This window comes from Protopterus annectens, chromosome 9.part0 (genome assembly GCF_019279795.1).
Source record: "Protopterus annectens isolate FY-2018-M chromosome 9.part0, PAN1.0, whole genome shotgun sequence".
NCBI classification, from domain to species: domain Eukaryota; kingdom Metazoa; phylum Chordata; order Ceratodontiformes; family Protopteridae; genus Protopterus; species Protopterus annectens.
The window spans coordinates 1,166,232,168-1,166,250,403 of NC_056743.1; positions in this window are offsets into that span (position 1 = coordinate 1,166,232,168).

The window sequence follows — 18,236 nt, forward strand, 5'->3', positions numbered from 1 at the left end:
TATAAGACTTGGACTTTTTCTGCTTATCAAGCAATTTTAAACAGCAGTTTTAACAATCAAACAATTTTTAAAGTGTTTTTTTAGCATAGCATAAATGATTCATTTATACTTCTCTAATTACAAGTTTAATATAACATGATATTTTAATCTATTTTAATTCTATGATATTTATTTAATGAATGGTGGAATTTTATTGGTAGATCATAATGGAGTTGGAGAATAAATTAAAGGAATTAAATCATGCTGGTCATCTGATGAAGTCAATTGTATGACAAAAATGCTTGTGAATGTTTTATGAAGGCGTTCATGGTGGACGTATACGTGTTTTGTTTTTAAATTAGTGAATAAAACTGTTAACTTGGTGGACTTGGGTTCGTTCATCGTGAATACTGCTTTCATCTCTTTTTTACAGCTGTGATATGTGCCAGATATGGGAGTTGTGATAACTACCAGGACTGCCAGCACACACATTCAGGATACTCCCCTGGGCATTGCACATGCCTTGGCAGAAGATGGATTGGTATCCCTTGTGGTTAATGTAGATTCTACCCTGCTTACCAGGTGGAGCCTTGAAGTGTACATAAGTTCAGTCTATGGCACCTAATACTTCAGGGTAGTGTGCTACATGGTAGAAGTGTTTCCTATTGCTGGCTCTCACCTCAGGATCAAGGGGAAATGATATGTGCTCACTGACATGTTGACGCATAGCATCCAGGAACTGATAAAGTATTCTGGATGCAGATGCCTGTGGCACCCCCATCATGTCCCCAGTTGGTCTTTGAAAAATACCTGTAGCTAGTATCCTGGGTGCTACACATACCTTAGTTTCCACTGGGATGGGCTCCCTTCTGTTAGTTCCAGCTCTGTGTTAAGGGTGGCGGAGCTCAGTGAGCTATTGTAGTATGTCCCTTTCCACCCTGTGACACTCTACAATCTTCTCCTGGTAGGTTATCCTGGGCCTGAACACTCTTCTTCTCCTCGACCTAGGCCTATGGTCATCAGCACCAGCAGCACTGACTTCAGCCTTTAGCACATACAGATGTAGAAGAGCTTCAGCAGCTCCTAGCATTATTCAGTTTAAAATCCCCAAGTCTGTACTGCAGTGGTTCAGAGTACTGAGGGAAAACTAGAATGTAGGGTGTATGCATACTTTATACAGTTGTGGTGCAGGTTCACCATGTGGGATTGGCTAATTTGGATGCAGGTCAGGTGCTTAAAATATAATTAAAATTATTGAATTCCTCCCAAAGAGTTTTACCTTTTAGTGTTGAGTCAAGAATAATGCTTTAGGATGTGCAAAGTACTGGTCTATTTGCCTCCCTATTATGCTGTCGCAGATGCAGGTTGTCGAATGCATCTTTGTCGAACTGAAAAGCTCGAAAAGGCAGAATAGCAAAGCAGCTTTTCAGCAAATTCTTTCCCTGGGAAAATGGGGTATGCTGGTATACAGTGATTTTACATCCAATGTGCACATGAGCCAATGTGGTTCTAATTGAGTATCTTGTATGATTTGTAAGAACTGAGTCGTGTCCTGTATTCTGGCCCTAACCTCTTTCAATAATGGTTTAAGTTGTTGTGTCAAAAACATGGAGAGTGGTTCGGTAAGTGAGCCAATGCCTGACACAATAGGTCTACCTGGTGGTTTGGAAATAGATTTATGAATTTTGGGAAGCAGGTACAAAATTTGTTTCTGAGGGTCCATCACTGTGAGATGTTTGGCCGTGTTTTGGGTAATAATGCCTTCTTCCTCAGCCAAGTTCAAAAATGTGTCAATTTCTTTTTTAAAATTAGTAGTGGGATCTATAGACATATGCATGGAGCATTTGGTATCCAATAGTTGTTCCAAGCCTTCCTTGAGATAATAACTCATATTCAAGATCACAACCGCCCCTCCTTTATCAGCCGGTAGTATTGCTATATTGTGATTGTTTCTTAGTTCGGCTAAAGCCATTTTTTCGGATGTGGTAATGTTTTGACCCATGATACGTGATTCAAAATATGGAAAATGTAGATCCCTTAAAACTGATTGTTGAAAAATGGACACATGTTTGTTCATTGGAGGTTGAAATTGAGATTTATGAAATTTGAAATCATTAGATCTTTGAGATGTTTGTGAGGTTTGATCCGAAAAAAATATTTTAAGATTAAGGTTACGGCAAAAATCCATGACATCAGATACAATGTTGTATTCATCACAAAAGAAACTTGGTACAAATCCCAATCCTTTATTCAGTAACTCCTCTTGTTCGTCAGTCAAAATAACATCAGACAAATTTAACACATTTTTATATTTGGGTTCTATTATCTCAATAGGGTTTCTATCAATCCCTTCACCGAGTCTGTTCTTTATGTTTGCGGCCACCCCGCCGCCTTTTTCCCCTTCTAAAGGGAGTTTGGAGTTGGACCTTTTTCACATTGGTGACTCTTGGAACTGGACACTCTCACTATCGGTGTAGGAAGATTCCTCCCCCGAGGTACTGGCCAAAGATTTATCATTATGTTTCAGGATGGACCTGGGTCTTTTTCTGGTTCTGCCCTTTGCCAACCCTTGATTCGTATCCATAAATATGACAGATCTATGGGTGTCAAATGAATGTACCCTTTTGTAGTCCGTGATATCCCTATTAAATTTTTTAATTTTTCTATCTTTGGTTAGTTTCTCATAAGAAGCCAATTCTTTGGACAGCCTGACCACAAGACTTTCATATGTGGTGAGTGACTGATATTTTTTACATTCCTCACAGATGGTTTTGACTTCTAATAGATTAGTATCAATAATTCTTTCATAATAAGAGGCCAAAATTTTAACAAACATCATAGATCCCTCTTGCAATGCCTGATTCCATTCTGCGGTTAGTCTCTCTTCAGATCTACTAACCATGGGCTGCAGTCTTATCCTGAGACCTCTAGGGGCCATGTCCTTATGAATATACACATGAAACAATCTCAGATGCCAAATATTGGCTCTAAGGTTTTTTATTCCCTTGCTAAGATTCTGAAAAGCCAAATCACATCCATTGGATGTATTAATATTTGTATTGTTAAGATTATTGCTTCAGACGTGGTCTACACCAAACACCCCTATATCGTCTCAATCAGCACATAATCCTTGGAGGATATTATCCAAATCCATAGTTATAAATATGATCCAGAAACCAAAAAAAATAAGACAAATGGGCTGAATTCAGGTGAACTGATCAGACTGTCCAAAGAGTTGTCCCCAACAATACTGTAACAGTACTCCAAAACAAACAAATCAAGATAGGGTATACCTCGGCTGCCAGGGTATAACAAACCCAATGAGATAAGTAATAGGTATTTGGCTAAGGGCAGAACCGGAAAATTGCCGGGCCAAATCAAAAACACATGACTATAATATTTATGTCAGTTGTCATAAATATTTGACAGTAGGTGTGACATTAGTCTCATAAAAATTGTCTATAAACAATTTTTCAAAATTTCAGTAATGAGTTGACTTATCATATATACTCCAGTTTTTATAATTCCACCATATATAAACAAACAGTAGATGTTCGAAACATACGTTGGTCCTATCCCTAATATTTTAGCACTTAGTCCAATATTCATATGTGTGAAGCTATAAATGCTATATCTGAGTGGACTGAATAATCAAATAATCACCAGTCTTGTAAATCTAGATTGTCCGTCTTTTTTAGCTGTAGCCCCAAGATTCATGTGGTTATCCAATATGTATATACCAGTCTAAATATCTAGATAGTAATCAATCTTATATAGAGTAGAATGCTGGTAGTGTGTATGTGGAATACCCAAAAGAATGGCCTAATACACAGACAGTTCACTCCTCAGATGAAGATATTCTCTAATGTTATTAAAACCTAGATATGACTGTTAAACTCATACAGTTCTTAAATTCACTGAATAATTCAACCCACTCAATAGGCTGTAACATAAAATAAATAAGTATCTGATATATGTTTATGGTCAGGTGCTCAATGACAAAGGCAAGGCTCAATATAACCTAGAATAAACTGTTGTCCAAATAGATAACCATATCAAAACAGCTGTTTAGCTTATATACCCAGAATTTCACAATCAAGAAAATAATGATTTTGTCCTGGATATGAAATTTTTGAGATGTAACACCCTACAATCTGTATACTCATCAGTATCACTGCTAAATTGACCAATAGAGTGATGTGCTAATAATATTCATTTTAGACAATATATAATATTGTATATGCAGTAGCCTACACATAAATCCCTATCACATACAAAACCATAAGATGTAAAGAAAATAAGCATAGGTTATTATAGGATAGATATCATATAACTGTTTGCTTATAATCCAATTCTTTTGGTATAATACATGCAAGATAGTACAATTCTTCAATATTCTGTTTAGTCCGCAGTTGTTCCGGAACCTAGTTAAGTTATACGCATATACAGCACATAAAAAACCCAGAATGGTATTAGATGCAAAGTCACTGCTCAATAATTGTCTTATTGCTCAAAAATAATGTTGGATGACCCAACCTGTTTTCAAACCTATAGACAATCAAATAAATCAGTTATAAAATTACAACTTTGTAAGATAACACACAGACCCCATACCTAATAGAGTCAATCAAAAAGGAAATCCTAGTTCTGAATATAATATCTGTAAGATGTGACACCCTGAAGGCTGTATACTCTTTATATAATACTACTGAATCAACCATGGATATAGAGCAATGTACTATATATATTTTTTCAATATTTACCACTTATAATATTATTTGTAACATGGTCCACACTTAGCCCCCTATCACAAACATAAGATATAGGTTCATAGGTTAGTACTAGGCTAACTGCCCTTGTGAGCCATTTTAAGCCTAGCCAATTATCCCTTGTGAAATTCAAACCCTGCACCTTGTGTTTGTAAGGCAAACACCTTAACCATGAGGCCACCCTCCCAACCCATTGGGCCACCCTCCCAATTTGAAAATATGCAAATATTATCATAAGATAGGTATCACATAGTTGTTTGTTATAGCCGTAACCATTTTCTATAGTATGCATAGAATGATTTGGTTCCTCAATATTATATCCAGTCCACAATTGTTCAGAACCCAGTAAGTCCGTACATTGTGCACATATGCAGGGAGCCCAAATGAAGTTATTCACATGTCACAACCCTCTCGTTACCATTTCCTTGAATATGGTGTAAGATATCCCAAACAGATTTTCAAACCCATATATAATCAAATAGTTTCAAAAGAACAACTGGCTGACATAATGTCAAAGTGGTGATATCCCCTGTCCAAAAATCTGTAGTTGCTAGTCAGTGAATTTGGCATGTATTACTATGTTTATTACCCAGTCTTCGCCCTATCCAAAGGCATTTAAAAACACAATAGGGAATGTAGTTGCTAGTCAGTGAACGCATATTTACTCAGACTCATGTGTGCCCTGCACCTATGCACTTGAAAATGGATATGTCAGTAATAGGTGTAATGACAACTACAACACAGAAATAAAGAGCACAATTGCATTGTTACATTTATTAAAGCTTATACTAACAACAGACATTAAGATTTTCTGATACATGTCTTACTGTGGACATCAATTCATTACAATATGAACACTCATACATCAACATATTGAGAAACAGGTACATGTATGTCTCACTTATGCAACATGCATTTATGACAGCTTTTTGCATAAAGGTGAAGACTCTGTCTTTTTATGTATTTGTGTACATTGCAAGTACAAAAGCAAAGCTAAAGTCCACACTATGTGCACCAGTCACATAACTGTGACATAAAATGATTATGTCAACCTCTGTAAAGACCACTATGACAAGGACCAAACCAGACTACAGTGATGGCACGCATGTTAACTACTGTGTTCTTCAGCTTAAATAGATACTTAGGTAGGTGTTCAAATTGCACAATAGACAAATGGTGTGTGTGCTTGTATTTGTAACTGTGTATGTGCGTAGTCAGAAGAGCATGACTTTGTGTCTTACTGTCATCATTCAAGTCTCATGGAGAACAAAGTTTTACAGACCAACATGACTACACATTAAGTTGATACAGCCCTCCCAACATCTTCTTCCCAACATACACAGATGCTGTCATCTGCTATAAAGTGTTGTCTGACATTATGACATTCAGACTTATGCTGTAGTGCTTGCATTAATTACTGTATTCCGTAGCTTGTGTAACTAGTTAGGTAGGGCTTCTAATCTCACTACAGTCAATTTGTGTGTGTGTATAGTTGGAAGAGTATGAGTCTGTGTCCTATTGACATCACTCAGATCTCACTTGATAAAAAGTTTACATTTGCACATGACTACACATCAAGTTCATACAGCCCTCCCAACAGACACTGATGATGTAATCTGCTTTAACGTGTTCTGGGACAGTATAAAAGTCAGACTTGTGCCATGGTGCTTGCATTAAGTACTGTGTTCTCTAGCTTGCGGAATGAGTTAAGTAGGGGTACTAATATCACTGCAGTCAACTGATGTGTGTTTGTGTTCAGTTAATTCACATGCTGGAGGCCATTTTAGAACAGCATGTGACACACTCCTACTACCGTCTCCTTCTCACAAGACACTGATGATGTCATCTGCTATAAAATGTCATCTGACTTTATAAACATCAGACTTGAGCTGTGGTGATTGCATTAAATACTGTGATCTATAGATAGCTACATAAGGGCTCAAGTTTCACTGCAGTCAACTGGTATTTGTGTGTGTTTGTGTTCAGTTAGTTCACATTCTAAAGAACAGCATGTAACACACTCCTACTACCATCGTCTTCTCACTAGACACTGATGATGTCATCTGCTATAAAGTGCTGTGCTGTGGTACTTGCGTTAAGTACTGTGATCTGCAGATAGCAAGGTAGGGGTTCTAATTTCACTGTTCAACTTGCATGTGTATGTTCATTCTACTACCATTTGTAAGACAATTTTAACAGTGCATGTGAAACTACAGCTATGCCATGCACTCCTGTTCATTTCTGATTATAAATACACACTTATGATAGGAACCCCTCAAACGTTCACTCTGACATTGTTACATTCAGATATATGTGCTGGCATGAGCATTAACTATTGCATTCTCTAGCTTGTGTTGGTAGATAGTTTGTGGTTCTTGTTAGAGTAGGTATCACATAAATGTATAAAAATACAGTATTATTTTCCATAAGTCTAGAAATGCAGCCATATTAAAGCAGGCTTCGCAGTTTGCATACACTTTCATTGAATGCACTTTCACTCAGTGAAAATAACCTTCAGTCAAGAATACTGATAAGAACAGAATATGCTGTACATTTGAGTACAAACACATTTTGTTTGTATTGTACAGGGATTGGAAATCAAGGCTAAGGAGGTGTACAGAAATGTGCTTGGTTTTGGATATTAGGGAAAATTTCAGACATGTAAGTTAAGTTAGTTTATTTTTGGACTGATATGCAGATAGTCATGGCAGTGCCATCCTCAGAAGACAGTAGACACTTCCGTATAGGTTCATAGGTTCATACTAGGCTATCTGCCCTAGGGCATTTATAAGCCTAGCCAGAGTGTGTTTGGCTTTTGCCACCCATTTTAAATTAATTTTGCTATGCCCTTTTTTGAGGTTAGTATACTGTGCCTCTGTCTAACAGTGACACAGAACTGATACCCGGGGTAAACCTACGATCCCCCATCCACTCATCAAGATTCCTCTTGAAGAGAGTCAATGAGGGACTCTGCCTAACCTGGACTGGGATTTTATTCCAGAGTGAAGGGAGCCTCTGTGTTATGAATCTGTCCCTCCAGCATGTCCTATTTATTTCAGTGCTGAGGTTCAAGTCTCTCGAGCACGTAGCTCGATGGGATTTGGATTTTCTGAGGTGCAGCATGTCCATTAATTCCGGGTTGGACATGGCTTGATACGTCAGGCACAGATCGCCTCTGAGCAGGCGGTATGCCACTGAGTAGAGCTGGAGTTTCTTTAACCGGGCAGCATATGGCATCTGTTTCAGCCCTTTGATCCTCTTGGTGAGGTACTTTTGGGGTCTTTCCAGTTGCTGCAGGTGTCTGGTAAGGTACATCCCAAAAGGGGCACTGTACTCAATTATGGGCCTGATGAGGGATGAGTAGAGAGGCACGATGACCTCCCCTGATCTAGATGTGAATCCCTTCATGATTAGGTGGGCTATATAGAATGTTTTTCTAACCACTTTGGCCACGTGGTTGTCAAATGAGAGATTGCTATCAACTTGGGTCCCCAGGTCCCTAATTACTTCTTCTGTACTTAATGGACTACCACCTATGTGGTAATTTGTGGGCACTTTGTTTTTGCCAAAGGGGATGACTATACACTTTTGGTGTTTAGCTTGAGGCCATGGCTTTGGCACCAGTTGTCTGTTTCTATGAGGCCCTTTTGGAGGATGCTTGTGTCGGCTGGAGAGTCGATTATAGCGCCCAGTTTGCAGTCATCTGCGAACTTGGTCAGCCACAGTCCTTCCGTGTTGGCCTGTACCTCCGAGAAATATATACCGAACAGGAGAGGTCCCAGGACTGAGCCTTGTGGGACGCCACTTGTAACTGGTTTGGAGTCTGACATGGCTCCAGCAAGTCTAACCATGTGGGTTCTGTCCTTGAACCAAACAAACACAGTTGGCCAGCAAAAATAACAGATGAAATCAGCCCAATATGTAGATGAAGCGGTTTAATAGTATAAATAAATAACAGACCGGTTTCGGCAAAAATATGCCTTCTTCAGTGTTGGAAAAAACAGACAGATGTCTGTTTTTTATATATATTTTTATATTATAGGCATATTAACCGCTTCATCTACATATTGGGCTGATTTCATCTGTTATTTTTGCTGGCCAACTGTGTTTGTTTGGTATTTGATCTGGCCGCACATCACCTATGGGCATAGCATTTGGTTTCTTCCTTGGTTCTGTCCTTGAGCCAGTTTGCAACCCATCTAGTGACATAGGGGTTTATATTTAAGCTGGTGAGCTTATCTATAATGCCCGAGTGGGGTATTGTATCGAAGGCTTTTGCGAGGTCCAGGTAGGCTGTGTGGACCACCTTCCCCTCGTCAATGGCCTTGGTGACTGTTTCAAAGAAATCGACCAGGTTTAAGAGGCAGGATCTGCCCTTAACAAAGCCGAACTGGGTAGGATCCAGTGTCTGTAGGTCCCCAATATCTTTTTTTATGAGGTCCATGATGATCCTTTCCATAGCTTTGCAGACCAAGCTAGTCAGGCTTATGGGGCGATAGTTTCCAGGATCCGTTGAGGCACCACCTTTGTGGAGAGGGACCACTGTTGCTGTACGCCACTCTTTGGGTACATATCCTGTGGCAAGGCTGCGATTGAACAGTATTTTTATGTTTGGGTTTAGCTCTTCTTGGAGTTCATGTAGGACGCAGCCCGGGACACCATCTGGTCCCATTGATGCTGTGTTTTTTGCTTTGGAGAGGGCGGCTCTTACCTGAGCATCTGAGATGTCAGGGGGGCAGCACTCTGCTGGGATAGATATTTGCCCTTTTGGTGGGGAGGGGGGGGAGAAGTTTGCGCTGAACCTGTCAGCTAGGATGTTGGCAATGTCTGTGGGTTCGGTGTATTTTTTGTCATTTTGGACTAATTCTGAGCATATCTGGGAATTCCCACCCAGGTTCCTAACATAACTAAAGAAAGCCTTGTGATTATCCTTAGTGTCCTGCGGAATTTTTCTCTCGAAGCTTGCCTTAGACGATTTTATGAGTGCCCGTAGTTTTTTGCTAACACTGATCAGAGATGCCTTCCCTTTTTGGGATTTTGCTCTATCATGTAGTAGCTTCCTCCTTCTATTGTATAGTTTGTTTATGGCTGGGATCCACCAGACAGGACATCTGCCTTTGGAGGATTGGGTCTTAGTTTTATTTGGGATTGCATGATCCATGCATTCCTGAAGGTGCTCATAGAATGCGTTTATAAAGGATTCTCCGGTCTGGGCCGTATTTTCCACAGGCCCGGGGGGTTTGAAGGATTCCACCTCGGTTTTGAGGAGTGTGAAATTTGCTTTAGAGTAGTTTTTCACTGTGGTTTTCTGGGCAGGGGGTGGGGTCGGGATGTGAATATCCAGTGAGATTTGTTTATGGTCTGATCTTACAAGTGAGGGATACACTTCTGGTCTGGAGCATAGAGTCCCCATGTTGGTGATGATCAGGTCCAGTATGTTTTCCCCTCTTGTGGGAGTGGTAACAAGTTGTTCCATAGCATTTGAGTTTATAAATTCTAGGAACCTTTGAGCTAGGGTGTTGGAGCTAGAGTAATGCTCCCAGTCTATGTTTGGGTAGTTGAAGTCGCCCAATATAATGGTGTTTGGAGAGACCTTCATATTTTCCACTGTTCTCAGGAATGCAATGAATGCAAAAGTCAGGTCAAATATCCAGCATTTCAGAATATTAATTTTAATTTTCAGAAGGAAAGAAATATAACGAATATGAATGCAGACGACTATTTCAGTTTATCAAAATAATATGAATGTGACTGCAGAGGACTGTTTCAGTTTATCAGTATTCAGATATTGTTGACATTTACCTTCAATGTACATAATAAAGCATTCTTAGCAGAACTACAGTGTGTGCAGACTTTATTCTCAAAAGTACAAAAAGATTTGGCCCATAAAGGAGAGACTGGCACCTGTCTATCACAGTTCTGGGTAATTAACAGATAACATTCATTCCAGTCTCATTCTGGTTTCTTCCAGTTGTTACCAGTTAATTCCAATATCATATAGTCATATTAATTCTTTCAGTGCTGATCCACCATTGATGGGGGTGGAGTTAAAATAAGTCCCAAAACCCCTTAGCAACCATATCAGCAGTCAGACTACATGCATTCTGCAGAACAAAGCGAAGAGCACCAGTATTTATTCAAAACACCATCTCAGGAAAAGCCTCAAAGAACATTAACAGAGCAGCAGTACTTTAGAAAATATGAAAACTTCAGCAGTGATCCTTCAGAACATAAGATCTTAATGAACTTCAGACTCTCCAAAATACCAGTATAAAAGACATTAACCAGTTACCAGCAACATACTTACATACATACAAATATTTCAAGCACAGGCATTAATGCCCTTCTAGCCTGCCAATATGCTAAAACACTTGTTCCCCTAACATGTGTCCAAGCTGTTCTTAAAATATCTAAACTAGTACTTCCTTTGGTAATCTGTTCCATGCATCAGCTGTTCTCTTAGAGATCCAATTAGTACACTTCTCATTTCTATAGAATCTTCCTTTTTAATTTCTCCAAGTCTTTTGGTTTTCTTATACCATGACGGGTATGGACCCCATTCCTAAGATAAAGTACGATTAAAGTTCATGAAATTAGTATTGTTTCAGTCTTTGATGTTAGCCAAAAGTGCTCTTCGCAGCACCTGTAATGTTCCCAGTAATGACTCCTTCTGCAGTTCGTATGGAGTTACATGCATTGGTAACCTATCCAAGTATGATTGCAAATTCTTTTTTATAAGACCTGTTGCCCCTACTACTACTGGAACTGTATGGGTATCCTTCTTCCACAATGCCTTCATTTCTGCTTACAAATCCTGATATTTTATGACTTTGTGTTCTCCATACATAAGACACTTTAGTGAGTCTATATTGAAACACTGAATGCTAAAAACAGTGAATGATGTTTCATTGACACATTTTCAGCAAAAGCTGAAAATGTCGAAACCACAGAACAGCGGTTTCTTTCCTAGGGAAAGAAATCACTGTTCCAACCCCCCCAAAAAAACATTAAACACTTCCAAACACATACACACATACCCTAATCCTAATTATACCCCCCAAAAAAACAGTAAACAACTAAATACACACATGCACATAACACAACCATACATTTAATGAAAAAAAAAACAGTAAACATTTTAAACCATATGCACTTACCTTAACCCGCACCCTAACCCTAAGGTCAGTAACTCTGGCATATTTACATAAACAGTTCCAAACACATACACACTTACCTTAACCCTAATTCTACCCTCTAAAACAAAAGTAAACAGCTGAAAACACATACACATGTAACTCAACCATACATCTAATACAAAATAAAAAACAGTAAACACTTTCATACATATACACTTACCTTAACCCGTACCCTAACCCTAAGGTCAGTAACTGTTGCACAATCATGCTCAGGAGTTATACCAGACAAGGGACCACACTACACTTCAGAACACGGCAAAACAACGAAGCAGTCAAGCGACTTCTTTCCCAGGGAAAGAATTCACTGAACAGCCGCTTCGCTGTTTTGCCTGTTTGCTCTACATGTGTCGACGAAAACGCATTCAACAAAATGCATTTTCGTTGTACTAATAGGAACCCCACTGTAGTCACTTGATGTAGCAATTTCAATAATCAATGCTACTTTTGTCTTCTTTTCGTGGACTACTATATCTGGTTTTCTCGCATCTATTTTCTTATTTGTTGGTATTGGGTGACCTTATGTGATATAAACTTCATCATTTTCTATGATGCTTTGTGGCTCATGTTTTCAATGCTTTTCAGTCACTTCAGTACCATAGTTTGCACAATCCCCAGTGCAATAGTCTTTTGACATTATTATGCCTTTCAATATACAGTCCTGCCAATAATATGTCACAACCAGCAACAAGGTGTGTGACTGTTTCCAATAATGTTTTACAAAACCTACATTTGTCTGTTTCTTCCACATGTTCAATGGACATTGTAAAAAAGTGTGTACGTAGCCCATTATCTTGGGCTGCCAATATGAACCTTTCATCTTTTGGTTTGAATTTGTTCCTCCTTAACCATTCCTGCATTCAGTCCTGATCAACATGAGGTTCTTCCAGGTATTTTCTATACTTGCAACTATAGTTATGCATTTTCCACATTTCTTGCCTTCTCATCTGGTCCTTCACTTTATATTCCTTATTTTGTTTTTTGGCACATTCAATTGCTGCCTGATTTTTATCTACTTCTGTTTTGATTTCCATTACCTCTTGATGCCGATATACTTCTGCTAGACTAAGCAGGGAAGTCATCTTAGATTTATTCTCCTCATATTTCAAAACTTTCACTATGTTTGGGTCTTGTAAGGTAAGCAGATAAGTGTGCAGTCCCATGACTGCAGATCTATACATTTAATCAATTTCAAGAAGGCCCATACCTCCTTCAGAATTGGGAATATATAATATTGATATGCACTGATTTTTATAAGTTATATGATGAGCATGAAGCATCCTTCTCATTTTCCTATCTAAACTATCCAACACCTTTTGGGGCCAGTCAATCACTCCAAAACCATAAGCTAGGACAGGAAGAGTGAATTGGTTTATAGTTTGAATTTTGTTTATAGATGTCAATGCTGTTTTCAGAATGAATTTAAGTCTTCTAAAATATTCCTTATTAAGTCTTATTTGCATTTGTTCATGTTTTATTGTTGATCCTTCATGAATTCTCAAATATTTATATACTTACTCTTACTCAAGTTCTTTTATATCACATTCTTGTCCCAAACTGATGTTTTCTTGGTGCGTCAGCTTTCCTGCTTTAAAGGTTGCTTTTCCACATTTATCAAGACCAAATGGCATTCTTATATTATCTGAAAATGTTTTGACTACTTGCAGTTCTGCTTTCAGTTCCTTATCTGATGAGCTATACAGTTTTAAATCATAGACAAAGAGAAGATGAGAAGTCTTTACTCTTTGTTGTTTTCTAGGAGCCAAATTATAGCCATGGCCTAATCTGTTAAGTAGACAGCTTAATGGGTTAAGGGCAAGACAGAATAGCAATGGTGACAGAGAATCACCCTGGAAAATTCCCCTTTGAATTTTTATCCCTGGAGTAATAATTTGTCCTTTATTATGGCTTAATTGCAAAGCGGTCTGCCACTGTTTCATGGTCACTGTAATGTAATTGATCAGTGTGTATCTTATACATTTTTAAGAACTCTTTTATCCATGAATGTGGGATACTGTCAAATGCTTTTTTGTAGTCAAGCCATGCCATACTTAGATTCTTCCCCTTTTTGCATTCTATACTAAGACTTTATCTAGCACCAAATGATCCTTTGTTCCATATGACTTTCTTTTATTACCCTTTTGTTCTATTGCCATGATTGAATTTTCTTCTAAATGACTATAAACTCTATCAGCGTCAATTCCGGTGTATAGTTTATATGTTGTCAAAAGGCAAGTTATCGGTATATAATTTTTAGGACAACTTGCAGGTTCACTCTTAAATAGGAACATTGTTTTTCCTGTTGTTAGCCAGGTTGGTGTCCGTTCAGGGTGTGCATATAAATTGTTCTTACTCATGGCTAAATCTTTGTGCATAGATGTTGATACTTTTAACCAGAAGTTAGGTACTTCATCTGGACCTGGGGTTTTCCAATTAGACATATGTTTTCTGATGAGTCTCTACTAGTTTTTGATAACAACAAATATTTCCAGAGGTAATTGTCCCTAAATGCCCTATATGCCTGGATAAGACTCCTCTTAGATATATATAAAAAAAACTTTAATTCAGATATTTTAGTCTTTCATAATAACTTAAATTTTTACATCCATGGATGCCTTGGGTATATTTCTGCTGTATTAATTCCAGTTTACTCATGCTTGTTTTCTTATAGGGTTTCTGTATTGTTATTCTATTCTCATGTTTAGGTCTAATGTAACTAATAAACAATGACTTAATTATTTCTGATTTCCTAGACTTTATGGATCTTTTTATACAACCTATAGTTCTATAACTATCATTAACCAATTGGTTGATATGATTAGAAAAACTCAAAGCTGGATCTACCCATATACCCAATTCCTTAAACGAATCTGCAGTTTCAATCAATGTGTGCTATATTAAATATTCACCTTTCAATATATGCATCCCAAATCTCATATACTTAGTATTTGATGTATTTATCAGCATATTATTCTCTTGTGTCCAAATGGTCAATTTAGTCAAGTTATTTTGCAGACATGCATTATCTGTAACACATGTAACTGGTTTACCCAATTTCAAGTCACCTGCATATAGACTGTAGAACACCTCAGATGAAAAAGTTAGGTCTGAAAGATACAATCTAAACAAGTAAGAGCCTAAGACAGAGCCCTGCTGCACATCTTGACTGTAACCAAATATTTCTCCTGTCCTCTTGCTGTATGATACTTGCCATGTCCTATTTGTAAGTCATGCAACTATCCATCTTATCAAGAGTACATCAATAGCTAGTTGTTCCTTTGTGTATGACCCTGTCAAATGCTGAAGTTACATGCATATAAATTACATCACAACACAATTTGTACATTCATTGCTGTTATTATATTGTTATATAACTTCATGTTGCAGGTTGTTATAGATCTATTTTCAATATATACATGCTGATATATGGTTTCAAGTCCCAACCTATCTAATTCTGACAGTAACTTAATCAATATTACCTTCTCCATTATTTTCCACAACATCAAAGTATACTTGAGTCTATATGATTCTGAGTTTGTCCCACTCTCCTTTCCCTTAAAGACAGCTTTAATAAGCGCATGTCTCTAATCTTGCGGAATCTCCCCATATTTATATGACTTAGTAAATAACAGATATAATGGTACTGTAAGTTCTTGCTGTAGTGTTCTCAGATCATTATTACTAATTCTGTCTCCTTCCTGTAATTTGTTTGGATCTAATTTGTGCATTTTTTTTCAATATAATCTAATTTGATTCTAGTATCTGAAGTTACCTTGATGTCAGTAGGATAACTTATTACCCTCTTTGTGGAGCCAAACTGTTTTGCATAAGATTTTGTAAATATATTTATGATCTGTTGTGCCTGAGAATAAACTTTAGAATCTACACACAGTTTATCAATTTGTATATCTTTGCTCTTTCCACATCTTAAGTATATTTAAAAAATGTTTCATATTATGCTCAATATCTTTAACTTTTCTTCAAAGTTTTCTTGATATTGTTTCACACTATACTTAATTTGTTTGTCCTGCTTGTTTATTTCAGTTTTCAAAGTTGTAGTTCAGCCTCTCATCAATTTCTTGCATTTTTTTGCCTCTCACTTTAATTAGGTATCTTGTTCTTATGGTAATATACCCCCTAACGTTGTATGACTAGATCCTAATATTAAACTTTTTTTTTTTGTACTCAATTTCTCTTTCAAAACTTTTCACATTTCATCTGCAGTTTTTCCACTGAACACATCATTCCAGTTAGTTTTACATAGTGACTGTTTTACTTCCATATAATTGGTAATCAATCTTCTGTGCATTGGTTTAGATTTCAGTTTAGCAGAATTATCTAGCAAGAAATTAACCTTTATAACTGACTTGAAGTAACAGTAATTTATTTAGGAACACAAACAATGTCCAGTATGTTCCACTCCCTGTTATTTTATTTATTTATTTAGTTAGTTAGTTATTTATTTTTACAATGTGAAGCAATTGTTGTTCCTGAACATGTGCTATGAATAATTTCCTTACTAATGTTTTTGAATCAATATTATTCCAGTCTGTTTCTGGTAAATGTAAGTCCCCAGCTAGTATTACTCTTCCTTTCTGTGTTTCATGCAAGGAATGTATGAATTCCTCTAGGACATCTGCACTTGACTTTGGTGGTCTATACACTCCAACAACTATTATATGTTCCAGGGGTGTCTTTATTGTCACAGTTACTCAGTCTGTAGTATTGGTGTTATCACTGAACATGTAATAACTGCAGGTCTCATAACTATCTTTAATCCCTATCATAACACCTCCACCTGATTTTTTTGTTAGAATGTTACAGTAAAGACATTTATATGGTGACAGAACTGGCTACCAGTCGTTGTTCTTTAACAATGTTTCACAAACAATAACAACATCAGTCTTATGGAAACATAGCAAATTTTCCAATAAAAAATATTTATTAATGCCTCTAGCATTAACAACCGACAGAGATGCATCAAATGTTGCTATCTGTGAACTGTTAAATTTTCGTCTGTGAACTGTTAAATTTTTGACCTGGCAAAAATCCTCCCTATTGTTTAACAAATATTGCAAAATATCTGCTGCAAAAATTATCTTCCCTGATCTTGGCAAATGCATGCCATCCTGTCTGAACACATGTACCCAAAACTAGGCTTGGATGCTCTGCACATTTTCATTTTTTTAAAAAGGGACATTTTTTTCCATGTAGGTATTTACCCAGAAATGATTTTCCTTTACAGTGACCTGGCTATCCTTTCTACATGTGATTTGTGAAAAAATATCCAAACACCAGTACAAGCTATACTATCTAAGAGGGCATTGCATTCCCTACTAACAGTTAGAGAGTCCTTGCAGATGAGATAATTTGTACTGACATGAATAAAAACAGATAAATCTATACTTACTTACATTAAGGCATTCAAGGGACTGTCTCACATCTTCTAGTTTGCTCCTGGCAAGCATAACACTACTCGATGTTCATTATCTTCTCTACAAATGTAAGTATCGGTTCCTCTAATAATTGAATCTACAATTACAAGACTATATTTTCTAACCAGATCTGAAGATTCTTCAAATTTTAATACAGTAATATCTGTTCTGTCAACTGCTAAAAAGGAATGATCTTCATCACCATTAGTCTTATTAATCCCACTGTTTTCATTGTGTATTAAATTTGCAAGCATACAGTTCTCATCCAGTTGGCCTTGTATATCCACAGCTTGAGCCATGTAGTCAACACGTCTTTCTCTTCTTTTTTCTTACAGTAATGTTTTTCAGTCCTTCCACTTTCAATTTAGATTTCTTTCTTTTCACCTGCCCCTTACCTCTTTTTTCTACTTTCCCTTTTGAAAAAGGATGCCTTTTTTGTAGACTGAAGGTTTTCTGATAGAAAAATGTTATCATTCCCTGTAATATGTGTGTTACTTAACAAAGCAATGTCCTTTTTAGTACATATTCTCTTTTCTTTACAGACATTTATCAGTTTCTTTTTTCATTGTTATTTGTTGTGAACTTCTTCCTTTTTTTTGTTTCCTTCTAAGCACTCTAAATCCTGAAATTGCTGAATACTTGCATCCAGAATTCCAAAGTTGTCAGGGGCATCATCTTATTTTGCAGAGGTTGAATGATCTGTACAGACAATAGACACATCATTTCCTAAATGTGTTCTATTTGCTTTTTGCCCAACATTATTTATCTTACCAGTCCAACCATTAATATATATAGCAATAGTTTTCCAAGCCATGCCAATTGCACAAGTGCAATCATCATCAGTAAGTCTAGATTTACTT